This window comes from Felis catus, chromosome C2, assembly GCF_018350175.1.
Source record: "Felis catus isolate Fca126 chromosome C2, F.catus_Fca126_mat1.0, whole genome shotgun sequence".
Taxonomy (NCBI): Eukaryota; Metazoa; Chordata; class Mammalia; order Carnivora; family Felidae; genus Felis; species Felis catus.
In genome coordinates this window covers 124,248,990-124,268,413 of record NC_058376.1, presented here as the reverse complement: position 1 = coordinate 124,268,413, position 19,424 = coordinate 124,248,990, and the positions used below count along the sequence as shown (strand labels likewise).

Genomic DNA, 19,424 nt, shown 5'->3' with positions numbered 1-19,424 from the left:
AATAAAAATAAAAAATAAAGTTTTTTTTCAAAATATAAAAAAATTTAAAAACTAAAAAAATATATACTGCTAACCTGTTTAAGATGTTCCATTTAAGATAAATGGTCTTGGGGTGCCTGGGTGACTCAGTCGGGTAAGCAACTGACTTTGGCTCAGGTCATGATCTAATGGTTTGTGAGTTTGAGCCCCGCATCAGGCTCTGTGCTGACAGCTCAGAGCCTGCTTCAGATTCTGTGTCTCCCTCTCTCTCTGCCCCTCCTCCACTCATTCTCTTTCTCTCTCTCTCTCTCTCTCTCTCTCAAAAACAGACATTAAAAAATTTTTTTAATAAAATACAAAAAAATATTTTAAATAAAAAATTAAAACAAAACAAAACAAAACAAAATAATGTCTTGGGGCACCTGGGTGGCTTGGTCGGTTGAGCATCCGATTTCAGCTCAGGTCATGATCTCGCAGTCTGTGAGTTTGATTCTGGAGCCTGCTACCGATTCTGTGCCTCCCTCTCTCTCTGCCCCTCCCCTGCTCACACTCTGTCTCTCTCACTCTCAAAAATGAATAAATGTTAATAAAAAATTTTTGTAATAAATGGTCTTGATTCAAACATTGATTTTTAAATATATTTTTGATGTTTATTTATATTAGAGAGAGAGAGGGTGCAGGAGAGAAAGGGTTAGGGACAGAAAGAGATAGAGACATAGAATCTGAAGCAGGCTCCAGGCGCTAAGCTGTGAGCACAGATCCTGATGCAGGGCTCAAACTGACGAACAGTGAGATCATGACCTGTGCCAAAGTCAGACGCTTAACTTACTGAGCCACCCAGGCGCCCTTCAAATATTAATTTTTTATTAAGTAATGCTAATTAAGTTCTTCATTGTTCTATTTTTTAGTCTGCCCTCCCTTCTTCTAACCTAAATATTCGATCATGCTTATCAACAAGATAATAAATAATTCAAATTGGATACATATTTCCAAGTAGTTTTATTTCATCCCCACAATGTTCTCCCCTCACCCTATCCCTTCTGTTCCACTACTAAATGGATGGTACTTCTGGGTATGGGAACTAATTGTTAAGCCCATTTAAATCACTGTTGAACATAATCATGTTTTAAGTTAAAAACATTTTTTTTTAATGTTTACTTATTTTTTTAAGAGAGAGAGGGGGGCGCCTGGGTGGCTCAGTCGGTTAAGCGTCCGACTTCAGCTCAGGTCACGATCTCACAGTCCGTGAGTTCGAGCCCCGCGTCGGGCTCTGGGCTGATGATGGCCCAAGAGCCTGGAGCCTGCTTCCGATTCTGTGTCTCCCTCTCTCTCTGACCCTCCCCCGTTCATGCTGTGCCTCTCTCTGTCTCAAAAATAAATAAACGTTAAAAAAAAAAATTTAAAAAAAGAGAGAGAGAGAGAGAGAGAGAGAGAGAGACAGAAGGTGAGCAGGGGAGGGGCAAAGAGAGAGGGAGACACAGAATCCGAAGCAGGCTCCAGGCTATGAGCTGTCAGCGCAGAGCCTGACATGGGGCTCAAACCCACAGACTGCGAGACCAGGACCTAAGCCGAAGTCGGACGCTTAACCAACTGAGCCACCCAGACGCCCCAGGTAAAAGGATTATTTTACTAAATAGATAAAATTAGTAAGACAAAAACTTACTACCAATATCTAGTTCAAAACATGGTGACTTTATTCTTTAGCCTTTGAAGACACAGCTGAGGGAATTCTCCTACATGATTGGCAAGTATTCCCTATTTTTAAACATTTTTATTGTTTAAAGTAATAAAAAAGTACACCAAATGTATGCAATGAGTTACTATAAAGCAAACACCTACTGTAAAGCAAACCACATTCCAAACCCAGAAACAGAACACTCCAAGCACTCAGAGCCTCCTTGGGTGTCCCTTTAAGATAGCAAACCCCTTCTTCTCCTTAACCTCTCACCACAACTCTGACTTCTGAGACAAGTTCTTTTCTGTTTTTTTAATCACTATGGCTAATAGTAGAGGAGTGAAGCAAATAATTTGCGTTTATTGGATATACTCTGACATCTACTATACAGATACATATATTTTAGGCAAAAGTTTCATCATCCAGACAATTGTTTCTGTTTCTCATTACAGTGGCAATGGGTCCAACAGACTTACTGGGTGTTTCTGTCCTTTGGGGTTTTGGGGGGTGGGGGGTGAGTATGTCACGCATCTTCATCCCAGAAACATTATCCAATCAATTCTGGTACCTATTTATAACAAGTGACATCATGACAATAAGAAATGACTATCTAGTAAAGGATACCCACATGTAAGTGCTGTGAGGGTGAGTCATGAGCCAAATTGTACAAGTGTGTGGTGATGCTGGTGAGTAACTAACCAACAGCCCTCACATCTAGGAACTGAATCAGTGCCAGAAAGCCATCTGGATGGCAAACAGTAACATGAGAAGAATTTTAAATAGCTTTACAGCTGTAGAAAAAAGAACTATTCCAGGCTCTGAACCTTTTAGCTCTGTCTGCTGTCATTTTGAAAATAAGTTGTAATACATAAAAATTAAAGCAGCATCCTAAAAAGCTGGCAATTCTCCCAAACCACTTCAGGATTACTACTTTAGACACTAGTTTAACTTTGGTGTATGCAAGTATTTCTTTGTCTATTTAAATGCTTTTCTTCGGAGACCAATTATCCTCCTAAGCCATCCAGCCATGAATGACAAAATGCTTCTGTGTGTAGCTTTCATTTCTCCTTCACTACTGACAGTAAACAGAGAATTTGAAAAAATAAAAAAAGCTAGAAAAAATCAAAGAGATATTTCCCTTGGTACCAACACTCTCTTTCACTGTCTATTCTATCTGGAGGACACGGTAAGTCAGGAGAGGCAGGCTGAGTGTCATTTCAGTGCTAGGCTTGACCAAGAGAAAAAGAAAAAAAAAAAAGGAATTCGAGTTAATAAATATTTATTAGCTACTTATAGTTTTCAAGATACTGTAACACACACGTGACTGGGGGGAAAAGGGCTTACAAAAATAAAACATGAAGCAATCTGCAACCCAGCCTGTACCAGAGCACCTAGGTCAGCTGAGAGACATGAATGGGAGATTTGTCTGTTTTGTTTCATTCAGATGATGCACCTTCTTAGACTGCTGGAAGTAATAAAACAGAGAGATAGTAAAGGCTCATATTACTGACTGTAATATTTTCCACCTCAACCCTTACAGAACCTCAATCACAAGAGATGATGATGGACTATTGGAAAAGGGAAGTATAAAATACCTGCCTGAACTTCACAAAGGAAGTTGGAAGGTAGTGTCTGGGGATCAGACCTCACCTGAAAAGCTGAGGCAGTACCACAGTATCACTGTCATGAAACCCCACCACCACTGCCACACACTACTCTGCCTATGACATGTGCACCACAGAACAAGTGCTGGGAGTTCCACGGTTTGGAGTATAGTAATTCATCATAGGTCACTAGGTCTAGGTTCTCAAAAAATCTGAAATCTTCATCTATTTATGCTTCAAACTCTGCTTTTGGCTATTGTTCTGTATTTAATTTATAGCAAGGCTCTACAGTTAATCTAATAAATCACATTTTATTTCAAAAACCTCAAATACAGCATTATTTTTTTTCTTTGAATCACTTTATTTCATAACCAGACCTTACAGATGCTCATTTTTTTTTTTTAGTTTTTACCAACCTAGACTTTCACTTTTTATAATTTTATTTTTTAAAATTTACATCCAAATTAGTTAGCATATAGTGAAACAATGATTTCAGGAGTAGATTCAAATACAGCATTATTTTTAAGACAATTACTTTTCTACTTGCCACGAGAACGTTAAAGATCTACTCTCTTAGCAACTTTCAAATACATAATGCAGTATTATTAACTATAGACACCATACTCTACATTACACCCCCATGACTTATTTATAACTGGAAATTTGTACCTTTTGACCCCCTTTACTCATTTTGCCCACACCCCACCCCTGCCTCTGGCAATCACCAGTTTGTTCTCTTTATTAATTAGTTGTTTTGGGTTTTATTTCTTTTTTAAAATTCCACACATAAGTGACATCATATACTTGTCTTTCTCTGAATTATTTCTTAGAATAACGCCCTCAAGGTTGCTTCCTCATCTTGATTACTGCACATAATGCTGCAATGAACATAGAGACATCTTTTTCAGTTAGTGTTTTCATTTCTTTCAGATAAATACCCAGAAGTGGGACTGCTGGATCATACGGTAGTTTTGTGAGGAATCTCCATACTACTTTCCATTTTGGCTCCACCAATTTACATTTCCACCAGCAGTGCACAAGGGATCCCTTTTCTATACATTCTCACCAATACTTATATTGCCTCTCTTTTTGATATTAGCCATTCTAATAGGGCAAGGTAATGATCTTGTTGAGGTTTTTTTATGGTAATATCTCTGATGACTAGTGATGTTGAACACCTTTTCATGTACCTGTTGGACATTTGCAAGTCTTCTTTGGAAAAATGTCTATTCAGATATCTAATTTGGGTGAGGGCAGGGCACATCTAACTTGTATAGGTTCCTTATACCTTTTGGATACTAACCCTTCATCAGGTATATGATTTGCAAGTATTTTCTCCCATTCGATAGGTTGCCTTTTCATTTTATTGATGGTTTCCTTTGCTGTGCAGACGTTTTTTAGTTTGATGTAGTCCCATTTATTTTTGCTTCTATCGCCTTTGCTTTTGGTATCAAATCCAAAATATCATTGCCAGAATCAAAACAGGAAAACTAACTGCATATGTTTTCATCTAGGAATTTATGGGTTCAGATCTTAAGTTCACATCTTTAATCTGTATTAATTTTTGTGTGTGGTGCAAGATGGATTCAGTGCCATTCCTTCGTATGTGGTTGTCCAGCTTTTCCAGCACCTTTTATTGAAGGGATCGTCCTTACCTCCACTGCATTTTCTTGGCTCCTTTGTCATAAATTAATTAAACATGTATGCATGGCTTTATTCCTGGGCTCTCTATTCTGTTCCATTGATCTACATGTCTGTTTTATAACAGTATCACACTGTTTTGATTACTATAACTTTGTAATATATTTTGAAATGAGGAAGTGGGATGTCTCTAGCCTTGTTCTTTCTCATGATTACTTTGACTACTCAGGATCTTCTGTGGTTCCATATTTAGGATTGTTTATTCTATTTCTGTAAAAAACAAAAACAAAAACAAAAGCCACTAGAATTATAATAGGGATTGCACTGAATCTGTAGATTGCTTTGAGTTGTATGGACATTTTTACAATATTATTTTTTCCAATCCAGGAACACAAGCTATTATTCTGTTCACTATGTCTTCTTTATTTCATCAATGTCCTATAGTTTTATGTGTGCAGGTCTTTCATCTCCTTTGTCATATTTATTCTTAGATATCTTATTCTTTTCGTTGCAATTGTAAATGGGACTGTTTTAATTTCTCTAATAGTTTGTCAGTAGAATATAGAATTTTGCAGATTTTTGTAGATTGATTTTTGTATTTGCCAACTTTACTGAATTTATTACTTCTAACAGCTTTTTGACGAAGTCTTTAGGGTTTTCTACATCTTATCTTCATTTCTTCATCTGCTAAGAGTGACAATTTTAATTCCTTTCCAATTTGCAGGCCTTTTATTTCTTGTCCTTGCCTAACTGCTCTGGCTAGGTCTTCCAGTAATATGTTCAATAAAAGGGGTGAGAGCAGGCATCCTTTTCTTGTTCCTTGATCTTACAGGAAAATTCTTCACATTTTCACTACTGAGTATGATGTTAGCTGTGGCTTGTCATACGTGGCCTTTATTAGTTGACTTATGTTTTTCTCTGTACTCTGTTGAGAATTTTTATCATAAATGGATGTCAAATTTTGTCAAATGCTTTTTCTGTATCTATTGAGATGATAACATGGTTTCTAAACCTTTATTTTGTTAATGTGACATATTACTGATTTATGGATCTTGAACCATCTTTGCATCCCCAGAATAAATTCTAATTGATCACAGTGTATGATTCTTTTAATGTATTGCTGAATTCAGTTTACTAATATTTTGTTGAAGATTTTTGCATCTATTATTCATCAGGAATACTGGTCTATAATTTTCTTTTCTTGTGGGTCCTTGTCTGGTTTTGCTATCAGTGTAATGGTGGCCTCATAAAATGAGTTTAGAAGAATTTGCTCTTCCTCTGTTTTTTGAAAGAAGTTTGAGAAGGCTGGTATTAATTCTTCTTTAAATGTTTGGTAGAATTCACCACTGAAGCCATCTGGTCCTGGACTGTTGTTTGTTGCAAAATTTTCAGTTACTGATTCAATTTCCTTATCAGTAATCTGTCCAGATTTTCTACTTCATGATTCAGATTTGATCAAATATGTTTCTAAGAACTGATCCATTTCTTCTGGGTTGTCCAATTTGTTGGTGTTAAAACAGCATTATTTTTGTCTCTCATCTTCTTAATACACCATTTAAAATACTGCTTTGTTGTGGAATGTGATTTTCAATTTTATTCATTCATACCACCCACATCATTTACTGTCACAAATGACTTACTAAGAGAAGAAATAAACTAGAAAAATGTCATTATTATCAATTTCATACCACTAACACAAAAGCTAAACAAAAATGTTTCCTCACTGAATGCAGCTCTTAAAACCAACCTATATTTTCCTCTTGATCATTTTTTCAAGTAAAAGCTACTATTAGAGGTTCATTTATTTCCCAGCTTCCAAAATGACACCATCTGGAAACTGAGGAGATACTCTCAAAGAATTTAAAATACATTGGCTAAAACACTGAAATTAAAGAAAGCTTTAAGAATCCAAAGCAGGGGGCGCCTGGGTGGCTCAATGGGTTAAGTGTCCAGGTCGTGATCTCACAGTTCGTGAGTTCAAGCCCCGCGGCAGGCTCTGTGCTGACAGCCTGGAGCCTGGAGCCTGCTTCAGATTCTGTGTCTCCCTCTCTCTCTGCCCCTCCCCAGGTCATGCTGGCACTGTCTCTGTCAAAAATAAATAAACTTAAAAAAAATTTTTTTTTTTTTTTTAAAGAATCCGAAGCAGGCTCCAGGCTCCAAGCTCTCAACACAGGGCTCGAACTCATGGAATGTAAGATCATGACCTGAACTGAAGTGGGACGCTTAACCGACTGAGCCACCCAGGTGCCCCTGCACAATGCATTTTTAATTCCCTGATAGAAATGAACATATTGACAGCCTTCTTTCTCCTCCTGACTAGTCATCTGACTAGAATTACTATATTTTTAATAAGTTTAGACACACAAAGTATGTGAATTTGAGGCATAGATACAAAAGAGTGCAAAGGGAAGGGGATTTTTTAACACATGCTAGAAGGAAGAGAGGAAGTTAGCTAAGCAAAGTTGAGAAAGAACATATGCAAAGACCTAAGAAGCCTTAATCATCTGAGGAGTTCAAAGACAGCTATGAGGGACACAGAGAAGCAGAAAACAGAAGCAGGATGATACTAGAGAGGTAGGCCATGTTAAGGTGTTCTTGATATATAAATAAATAAATAATAAAAATAAAATAACAGGGGTGCCTAGGCGGCTCAATCAGTTAAGTGTCCAATTTCAGCTCAGGTCATGATCTTGCAGTTCGTGGGTTCGAGCCCCATGCCGGGGTCTGTGCTGACAGCTCAGGGCCTGGAGCCTGTTTCAGATTCTGTGTCTCCCTCTCTCTCTCTCTGTCCCTTCCCCACTCACACTGTGTGTGTGTCTCTCTCTCTCAAAAATAAAAATAGACATTAATAAAAAAAAAAAAAACAGAAAAAGATTCAATGAAGAATGCTGAACAAGTGAATAAAATAGGTGGGTGAGGGGCACCTGGGTAGCTCAGTCAGTTAAGCATCCAACTCTTGATTTTGGCTCAGGTCATGATCTCACAGTTCATGAGTTCAAGCCCCTCAGGCTCAGGCTGGCAGTGCAGAGCCTGCTTAGGATTCTCTCTCTCCCCCTCTTTCTCTGACCCTCCCATTCTTGAGCTCTCTCTCGCTCTTTCTCAAACTGTAAAAAAATAGGTGGGTGGGATGTGGATAAAATAGGTGAAGGACATTAATAGTATATTTACTATAAAGATCACTAGGTATTGTACAGAACTGTTCAATCACTATATTGTACACTTGAAACTAGTATAACATTATATGAAAATTATACTGAAATTAAAATTTTAAAATGATCAAATAAACAATTTTTATAAAATTTAGTGTGAAAATAAATATACAAAAGTGATATAAATCAAAAATCATAGAAAAATGGGCAAAATAATTAAATACAAACTTCACAGCAGCCAGAAAAATCCATAAACACATGGTGGAAAAATATTCAACCTCATTAGTCACCAAGGCAACATAAATTAAAATCACAAGGGGGGCGCCTGGGTGGCTCAGTTAGTTAGCCTTCTGACTCCGGATTTTGGCTCAGGTCATGATCTCACAGTTTGTGAGATCAAGCCCCATGTGGGGCTCTTGCTGAGAGCACAGAGCCTGCTTGGGATTCTTTCACCTCTCTCTCTGCCACTTCCTCTGCTTGTGCATGTGTGATCTCTCTCTCTCTCTCTCTCTCTCTCTCTCTCTCTCTCAAAAATAAACTTAAAAAAAAGTCATTTCAATTTAAAAAAAACAAAACCACAAGGAGATACCACTTCACAGATCACTGCTGGTGGGAGAATAAATTGAATCAACCTCTTCCAAAGAGTCTGGCACCAAAAATTCCATTATTAGGTATACAGCCTTGAAAAAACTCTTAATCTATGATGTCACATGTACCTGAATGTTAAATGTCGAATTTTTCATACTATCTGAAAACTAGACACAACCTAAATGTACAATAGAATGGATCAGTAAGTTGTACTGAATATTTTAACAAAATGGAAGATTAAGAAAATATAGCTATACACATAACTATGAATGGACCCTGTAAACAATGTTAGGAAAAAAATAATATGCACAATATGATTTCATTTACTCAAGTATAAATACAAAGTATTGGTCAGAGATATAAATGTAGATGGTACAGCCACAGAGAAAAACAAGGAAGCAACAAAAAATTCAGCTAAGAGTAGTTTAGGGAGAGGAAGAAAAAAAACAATAGAGTAACTAACGCACATAGAACTGGCCTGCCTATCATGCAGAGGTTTTATTTTTCTATTGTTCTTTAAATTCTAAACTTAAGGCTTTATGTGCTCTTCTGTATATATGCTAAATTTCACACTTTTTTTTTTTTAATGGATTAAGAGCAATAACATACGTAAACCTCCTAGGCAGCACCAGGCATGAAGAGTCCATTTGATGGGAACCCATTTCCCATTCTGCTCTGTGACCTTCATGTCAAGTTCCACATTTTTCCTCTCACCTGCAGTTGCCTGTCCGCCAGCACTGCTCCAACCAAAGAATCCTGACCATCCTCATGTCCTTACTGCTTCCCCTTATAACCTTTGTCTAGATTCTGGGAGGGAACTGAAATTAGCAGCTAGGGCAAGGAGTTTTGATCCTGCTAAAGTTTATTCCTATTACCCTTGTTAATATCTAGATAGTGAGTTCCTGTACAAAAGGGACAGGATCTTTTATCTTTCAGGTTCTGTACAGTGCCTGATACAAGACATCAGTAACTATCTGCTCAATGATGAATAAATAAATACAAACATTATAAAGCTCAGCTACTAGCTGAAAATAAAACTAAAGTTTAAAATCAGGCTGGTGCTTATTCATGTCCCCTAGGCCCTTTCACAGCATACTGTTTTGTTTTAATGTTTATTTATTTTTGAGAGAGAGAGAGACAGAGACAGAGCCTGAGCAGGGAAGACGCAGAGAGAGAGGGAGACACAGAATCCAGAGCAGGTTCCAGACTGAGCTATCAGCACAGAGCCTGATGCTGGACTTGAACCCACAAACCATGAGGTCATGACCTGAACTGAAGTCGGAAGCTTAACCGACTGAGCCACCCAGGAGCCCCTTCTTTTGTTTTAAATTGAAATAAGTTGACACTGGAGCGCCTGGGTGGCTCAGTCGGTTAAGCGTCTGACTTCGGCTAAGGTCATGATCTTGTGGTTTGTGAGTTCGAGCCCCGCATCAGGCTCTATGCTGACACCTCAGAGCCTAAAGCCTGCTTCAGATTCTGTGTCTCCCTCTCTCTCTGCCCCTTCCTGCTCATGCTTTCTCTCTCTCGTTCTCTCAAAAATAAACAAACACTAAAAAAAAAACTTGAAATAAAAAAGAAACATAGTTGACATACAATGTTATATTAGTTTCAGATATTCAACATAGTAATTCAACAATTTTATAGCCCCATTACAGTTTTTTCTTTTTTAATGTTTATTTTCGAGAGGGAATGAATGAGAGGCAGAGAGAGAGACAGCATCTGAAGCGGGCTCTGTGCTGACAGCAGAGCACCTGATGCAGGGCTCAAACCCATGAATCATGAGATCATGACCTGAACCAAAGTTGCACGCTTAACCAACTGAACCACCCAGGTGCCCCAGCCGCTTCACAGTTTTAAAGAAGACTCTCCTGACTACTCAAGAACAGCAGAAAGGTACCTCCAAAGTTGCTTTAAAAATATCTGCCCACTGGGGCGCTAGAGTGGCTCAGTCAGTTAAGCAACTGACTTCGGCTCAGATCATGATCTCACAGTTCCTGAGTTCAAGCCCCACATTGGGCTCTATGCTACTGGTTCAGAGCCTGGAGCCTGCTTTGGATTCTGTGTCTGTCTCTCTCTGCCCCTCCCCTGCTTGTACTCTCTCTCCCAAAATAAACATTAAAAAAAAATTTTTTTTAAGTTTAAAAATAAATATCTGCCCACTAAAATAGTGAATTTTTCATCATGGGCTGTATATAATGATTTCAAATCATTAATAATTCTTAAAACTTTGAATAAAAAATTAACACCCTTTTTTTTAATGTTTTTATGTTTATTTATTTTTGAGAGAGAGAGAGAGCACAAGCATGTGAGCAGGGAGAGACAGAGAAAGAGAGGGAGGCACAGAATCGGAAGCAGGTTCTGGGCTCTGAGCTGTCAGCACAGAGCCCGACGTGGGGCTCAAACTCACAAATCATGAGATCATGACCTGAGCCGAAGTTGGATGCTTAACCAACTGAGCCACCACCTATGTACCCCAAAGTAACATTCTTTTTAAAAGTAACATAAATTTATTTTCTATTTCAACTTTAACTTACAAATTTTTACAAAATTATACTTAAAATGTACCCTATGTATTATGCATAAGACTTGTTAATCTTCCACATAAATGAAACAATGTTATTTAATAACATATGTGACTATTTAGCATGCTCTTATATTGGAAAACTGTATTGAGATCAACAAGGCAGCCATTTATTCTGCCCTTATATACTACTTCCTCTGTCATGTGGCAGTCAAAAGGCTAAGTGAGATGCTTGCAGCAAAGAAAACAGTTTTGAAAGGTCATGCTACACAGATAGCCAGAATTTCCTTCACAATATCCTTACTGTCTATGGTAGACTATATGACAATCTGACCACAGTTATTCTCTGAGTAAAAGCAAAAACCATGTTATCAAAGGACCAGAAACAGTAGGCACTCAACAATATGATCTTTATGAACATTTTTTCTAACTGCGTAAACACTCAATACACATAGAAGAAAAAGAACCCTGAGGCAAAGACAAGAACTGGAGAAGGGGACCTAGTAAAAGACCAGAACACAAGTTTAAAACACTCAGTTTATTCAGTGTTCATGTAACATGGTAAGAAGCTTCTAAAGTAAGCTTTTTGAAATTAAAACATGTCATTTACCAACAAAAGGCATAATTATAATAGTGAAGACAATGAATATGATCTATTTCAAAATTTTCAAATCTTAGCAACATGGATGGAACTGGAGTGTGTTATGCTAAGTGAAATAAGTCATACAGAGAAAGATACCATATGTTTTCACTCTTATGTGGATCCTGAGAAACTAAACAGAAGACCATGGGGAGGGGAAGGAAAAAAAAAAGTTAGAGAGGGAGAGAGCCAAACCATAAGAGACTCTTAAAGACTGAGAATAAACTGATAGTTGATGGGGGGGGGGGGGGGGCAAGGTGGGAGGGAGGGGAAAGTGGGTGATGGGCACTGAGGAGGGCACCTGTTAGGATGAACACTGGGTGTTGTATGGAAACCAATTAGACAATAAATTAAATATTTAAAAAAATTTCAAATCTTAATGACAATTACAATCAAGGTGCAAAGTTTCAAAAACCTCTGCAGGAGCTATAATCCCTTTGATATTTTTTGCCCTTAATAATTCTTATTGGTCTATTTATGCATCTGAACACAGAACATCTTTTCTGAACTGTTACACAGACAATGTGTTAGTCAACAGCAAGATGAAAACTTCTCTACATCCTTACAAAATTTCCAATCTCAAAGGTTAACAAGTATACTCTTTGGGGGGTAAAAATCATTCTAGGGGTGCCTGGATGGATCAGTGAGTTAAGCGTCTGACTTTGGCTCAGGTCATGGCCTCACAGTTCGTGAGTTGGAGCCCTGCATCAGGTTCTCTGCTCTCAGCACAGAGCCTGCTTCAAATCCTCTGTACCCCTCTCTCTGTGTCCCTAGCTCTGTTTGTGCTGTCTCTCCCTCTCTCTCTCAAAAAAAAAAAATAAACATTAAATAAAAAAATCATTCTAGCTCATTTATTTTTTTTTAATTTTTTTTCAATGTTTTTATTTATTTTTGGGACAGAGAGAGACAGAGCATGAACGGGGGAGGGGCAGAGAGAGAGGGAGACACAGAATCGGAAACAGGCTCCAGGCTCTGAGCCATCAGCCCAGAGCCTGACGCGAGGCTCGAACTCACGGACCGCGAGATCGTGACCTGGCTGAAGTCGGACGCTTAACCGACTGCGCCACCCAGGTGCCCCTCTAGCTCATTCAATCATCTTGTCCTATCCTGGGAAATCATAGTTATTCTTGCCTACTAATCAAAACACATAGCTTTCTCCTGAGCCAAGCAAAAGTACTTAGTACATTTGTTATTGTAAGCAAGTTATACAGACACAGTAACCATAAGTTTCTGGCAACACATTCTTTTTTGTTGTTTCTTTATTTTTGAGAGAGACAGAGAGAGAGAGAGAGAGAGAGAGAGAGAGAGAGAGAGAGAGAGAGAGAGGCGCAGAGAGAGAGGGAGACACAGAATCTGAAACAGGCTCCAGGCTCTGAGCCATCAGCCCAGAGCCTGACACGGGGCTCGAACTCACGGACCGCGAGATTGTGACCTGGCTGAAGTCGGACGCTTAACCGACTGCGCCACCCAGGTGCCCCTCTAGCTCATTTAATCATCTTGTCCTATCCTGGGAAATCATAGTTATTCTTGCCTACTAATCAAAACACATAGCTTTCTCCTGAGCCAAGCAAAAGTACTTAGTACATTTGTTATCGTAAGCAAGTTATACAGACACAGTAACCATAAGTTTCTGGCAACACATTCTTTTTTGTTGTTTGTTTCTTTGTTTATTTTTGAGAGAGACAGAGAGAGAGAGAGAGAGAGAGAGAGAGAGAGAGAGAGAGAGAGAGAGAGAGAGGCAGGCGCAGAGAGAGAGGGAGACACAGAATCTGAAACAGGCTCCAGGCTCTGAGCTGTCAGCACAGAGCCCGACGCGGGGCCTGAATTCACAAACCGCGAGATCAGGACCTGAGCTGAAGTCGGTCGCTTAACTGACTGAGCCACCCAGGTGCCCCTAACACATTCTTTTTAAGCCTCCAAAATTTTAATTCCTGTGAGGCTCTCTCATTAAAATTTAACTAGAATACAAATCTCTTGGGGCACCTGTCTAGCTCAGTCTGTTAAGCATCTAACTCTTGATTTCAGTTCAGGACATGACTGCGCTGACAGTGCGGAGCCTGGTTGGGATTTTCTCTCCCTCTCTCAAAATAAATAAATAAACATTAAACCTTCTCTTTCTTTTAATGTTTATTCATTTTGAGAGAGGGAGAGAGAGCGCGGACACATTCCAAGTGCACGTGCTCATGCAAGGGGGAGAGGTAGAGAGAAAGGGAGAGAGAATCCCCAGCAGGCTCCAAAATGCCAGAGCAGGGCCCAATGCAGAGTTCGAACCCACAAACCGTGAGACCATGACCTGAGCCAAAACCAAGAGTCGAATGATTAACTGACTGAGCCACCCAGGCGCCCCTTTTTTTTAAATGTTTATTTTATTTTTGAGAGACACAGAGAGCAGGGGAGGGGCAGAAAGAGAGGGAGACAGATGATCCAAAGCAGGCTCCACACTGACAGCAGAGAGCCCAATGTGGGGCTGGAACTCATGAACTGCGAGATCATGACCTGAACCAAAGTTGGATGCTTAACTGACTGAGCCACACAGGATCCCAGAGCATCCAACTTGATTTCAGCTCAGGTCATGATCCCAGGGTCGTGGGACTAAGCCCTGCTTCAGCCTCCATGTTGAGTGTAGAGCCTGCTTAAGATTCTTCCTCTCTCTCCTTCTGCCCCCTCCCCCACTCGCATGTTCTCTTTCTCTCTCAAATAAATAAATAAGTCATGGAGATAAAAAATACAGGTATTAATTGATCTACAAGAGGCTTACATCAGAATATATGGTCACACTAACTATAATTCCAGTACTTAGGAAAATGACCACCACATCCTAAATACACACTACATGTTGACTTAATAAATAAATGAGTTAGAGCTGAAATATTCACTTCATCACCTCCTCTTCACTCTTTATTCTACTGCAAGCTTATTTTCAGCCACAAACACTGTCCTGAAATGGTCCCTACTGTCCAGCAGTGTTACCTAAATGCCAACTCCAAAAAAACTTCAGTTTTCAATGAGCCTCTCTAGAAAAGCTTTCAACAACACTGATCCCACCTGTCTCCTTCATGAAGCTCCATTAACTATGGGGTAAACATAATCCTAAATATCAGACTATTTTAAAAGAAAGACTGGGGGAAAAAAAAGCACAAAGTCTAGGATTTCTACCCACCCCCCCATACAGAGATTAACTAAAAGATTTAGAATCTAAACAATATTTATATTTTCCTTCTATATTTAACTTTTGGAAAACTAATGTAAGTAAAGATACAAATTTAGACACTTACCTCAAATTGACAGCCCCCATTTCAGTGGTTTAGGATAACAGATGATGGCATTACTTATTTTTTTAAAGTGAAGTTTTCATGGAAGACTTTCAAATTAGACGATACGCTACAAAAAAAAGGGGGAAGAAAAAAGGTATTAACACCTAAATTAGCTAAATTAAAAATAAAATAAATCTGGGGGCACCTGGGTGGCTCAGTCAGTTAAGTGTCTGACTCCTGACTTAGGCTCAGGTCTTAACTCCACGGTTTGTGAGATGTAACCCCGAACTGCGCTGTTAGTGCAGAGCCTGCTCGGGATTCTCTCTGTCTCTCTGCCCTTTCCCTGCACATGCTGTCTCTCTCTCTCTCAAAAACAAACATTAAAAAAATAATTAATAAATAAATAAACATTAAAAAAAAAACAAAAAGAAATCTGCCCACTTAAAAAAAAAAAAGTGAAGATGGGGCACCTGGGTGGCTCAGTTGGTTAAGCGTCCAACTTCAGCTCAGGTTATGATCTCATGGCTTACGGGTTCGGGCCCCAAGTCGGGCTTTCTGCTGTCAGCACATAGCCTGCTTCAGATCCTCTGTCCCCCTCTCTCTCTGCCCCTGCCCTGCTCGCACTTTCTCTCTCTCAAAAATAAAGAAACATTTAAAAAAAATTAATTCATTCATTTTTTTAAATGAAAAAATAAAATGAATTGATAAAATAGGGGAGCCAGGGTGGCTCAGCTCTGGTTATGATCCCCAGGTTCATGGGCTCGAGCCCTGAGATGGGCTTTGTGCTGACAGTGCAAAGACTGCTTGGGATTCTCTCTCCCCGCCTCTCTCTCTCTTTCTCTCTCTGTTCCTCCCCCACTTACACATGCCTGCACGCATGCTCTCTCTCTCTCTCAAAATAAAATGGATAAACTTAGAAAAACAATAAAATAAATCTTATATGATATTTGATTGCTTATAACTCTGTATTTTTAAATATGAGAAAAATATAAAAAACACATGAAATCCTATTAGAGACAGAAGGGACTTAAGTGGACATCCTATACAACTATCTAAGTTTTCTCATTTAGATCACCTCTTTCTTGAAACCTTATTTCTGTAACATGCTAATTTTCTTTCTACTTCTCAACCTATCCCTCTGTCTACACCATAAGCTGCCAACTATAGCTTATTTCATTTCTCCCCTTTTCTCCTTTAATATCTGACATACACAAAATATATGGAAAGATGCATGCAAGCAAACATAAGATGAACACCGTAAATCACCATCCCACAGAAGAGCAATAACATCACATCTATGTACATACTCCTCTCATCCCCACCTTTATCTTGAATAATTATTCCATTACGCTTTAAAAAATAACTTTGTCCCATATGTATATATCCCTAAACAATGTTTTGTTTAGGTTTGTGTCCCTGGCTCCCTTTTTCAGCTTGATAAATTCATATACTGTATGGAATTTTCAGGGACTTGAATTTTGTCACTCAAATATTTTTCTAAGCTTTATCCATGTTACTTTTTAATTGCTCTATAGTATTCCACTACATAAATAGCTATAGTATATTTATCCATTCTGTTTTCAGGCATTTAAATGGTTTACAGTTTTTTTGCTCTTATTAACATTATTACACAGGTCTCCAGGGGCAAATGAACAAGAATTTCTTTAGGGTATGCTTCAAACCTAGAAGTAGAATTGATGGGTTAAAGGATATGCAAATTCCCAACTTTACCAAAACACCAAGTTGTCTTGCAACTCACTCTACCAACTCACCAGCAGCATGTAAATTGATGACACAATCCTTGCCAATACCTGGTAAAGTGAGATTTCTTAATTGGTGGCAGTACAGAACATATACAACCTTACTGTGATTTGTTTGTATTACTTGATGAGATGTAAGACCTTTTCACAAGTTTTAATGTTTTTTTGTTTTGTTTTGTTTTATCTTTGAGAGAGAGACAGACAGCAAGAGGAGGGGAGAGGCAGAGAGAGGAGAGAGATTCCCAAGCAGGCTCTGTGCTGTCAGCACAGTGCCCGAAGTGGGGCTCGAACACATGAAGACATGAGATCATGCATGACCTAAGCCGAAATCAAGAGTCAGATGTTTGACTGAGTCACCCAGGCGCCCTTCAAATGTTTACTAAGTATCTATGTTCCTTTCTGCATTCCTTTGTTCACAGTTTTTGGCCATTTTTATTGGGTTGTCTTTTTCTTATTAGTTAGTAGGCTTTATATATTCAGGACCAGGATTAATTACATAATTTGCAGGGCCCATTCCAAAATTAAAAAGCAGGGCCATTATTAAAAAATTATGAATTATAAAACAGTGATAGTTTAGTATTAAAATAAGTGTGAGGCCCTGTGTGACTGAACAGGTTGTCTACCCATGAAGTAGCCCTGTTTAGGACACTAATTTTCTATTATATACATGACAACTATTTTCTTCCAAGTTTGCAATAATTGTTTTCTAAGTTTAGTTTATCTTTTCCTTTTCTTTATGGTGTCTTTAGGTGAACATTAATTTTAACGTGTTTACAACTATCAATCTTTTTTAAGTTGATGCTTCCGTCTCATTGAGAAAATCCTATAGTCTTCACAAAGTTTTATGGCTTTGCCTTCCCATGAGTCCAAAACCATGGGTGCTTTCCAATGATCAGTGAGCTCACAACCCTCTACTCTCAGCCATTAAGTCCCATTCTTCACTAATAAAATCTTAAAGGACTTTATGACCTTTACTGATAGTAGCATCCTAATCACATCATTTAATTTACTTCTGGGCAAGCCCACTCAAACTGGATTAGAGCACAAAGCTTGGAACTATTTACATCTTGTCAGCAATACATCAAGTCAAAAATTTTAATACAAATTCCATGCATCTGATTAGAATATTTTACATTTAAATATTTAAAAGGGAGAAAAATCTTAAAGTTTCATAAAATTAGTAGGAATCAAAGGACAGCAGAATTGTTGCTATACAGGTTGAAAATCTTTTTCATTTTGTATCTTCAAAATAAAATTGTTAGGAAGCAAGTAATTGAATTCTACTCTTGGTTTCTTTCTTTTTGTAATTAAGGTCCATAAGATTCTTTTTTCAATGAGAAGAATGTTATAAAACTTTAGAATAATGTCAAAATACATCAAGCTGCTTACTTTTCCAAAAGTAAGGGATCGATTAAGTAAAAAAAAAAAAAAAAAAGCAATTTGCAAAAAACAAAAACAATAAACCAATTTGCTAGTTCAGGATGTTGGTAGGGAGGCTATGCATGTGGGGACAGGGATATATGAGAACTCTCTGTACTTTCTACTCAATTCTACTGTGACCTAAAACTGCTCTAAAACATGATGTCTTTTGAAAATATGAAAAAAGATATGTATCAAATGCCACCAAAAAAAAAAAAAAAAAAAACAATTTGAGGGACACGTGGGTGGCTCAGTCGGTTAAGCATCCAACTTTGGCTCAGGTCATTATCATAGGTTCAAGCCCTGTGTTGGGGTCTGTGCTGACAGCTCAGAGCCTGGAGTGTGCTTCAGACTCTGTGCTTCCCTCTCTCTCTGCCCCACCCCCACTCATACTCTGTCTCTATCAAAAATGAATAAACGTTAAGAAAAAAAATTTTTTAAATAACCAGTTTGACACAATATAGGCTAATAATGAATGTAAGTATACTGCTTACTCTTCTTGAACAGTCAACAAAATTACTCTGATTTATTCAAACACACAATTCAATAAAATGTATTATTAAAATTCCTAGTAATAAGCTTTAGGTAAAAATAATGTTATTAATAACCTTACACATGAAGATTCACTCTCACAACTTTATTATGAAAAGAAAGGGAAAGATTCTGGACAAACAATAAATATCCCTTACACATGAAGGGATACACATGAATAACCTTACACATAAAGATTCACTCTCACAACTTTATTATGAAAAGAAAGGGAAAAATTCTGGACAAACAATAAATATCCCTTAAACTTTAAAAAGACAGGTGGGAGGGGTGGATTTCAAAAGCTTACTAAGCACTAAGAATGGCCTATGTGGCCATTCTTTGGTTTTGGCCAAACCAAAACCCCTATACACATTCTATCTCTAGTCTCGTTCAAGTAAAAATACTTTTTGGGGTGCCTGGGTGGCTCAGTCAGTTAAGTGGCTGACTCATGACTCCAGCTCAGGTCATGATCTCATGGTTCATGGGTCCAAGCCCCAAGTGGGGCTCTGCACTGTCCATGCAGAGTGTGCCTGGAATTCTCTCTTTCTCTCTCTGCCCCTCCCCATTCGTGGTCATGTGTGCTCACTCTCTCTCTCATAACAAATAAAAGAAAAATTTTAATGTTTATTTACTTTTGAGACAGAGCTAGAGACAGAGGGCAAG

General features: G+C 38.3%; 1 protein-coding gene across 3 annotated transcripts in view; it reads right to left on the bottom strand.

Moving 5' to 3' along the window:
• PIK3CB (phosphatidylinositol-4,5-bisphosphate 3-kinase catalytic subunit beta) overlaps positions 1-19,424 on the bottom strand; it is a 186,066-nt gene that overhangs the window by 126,074 nt on the left and 40,568 nt on the right. For all 3 annotated transcript variants that reach the window (XM_011286143.4, XM_045037520.1, XM_045037521.1), the window contains exon 2: positions 15,073-15,178. The gene's annotated coding sequence lies outside the window, so the exon portion shown is untranslated. The remainder of the gene's footprint in view (positions 1-15,072; positions 15,179-19,424) is intronic.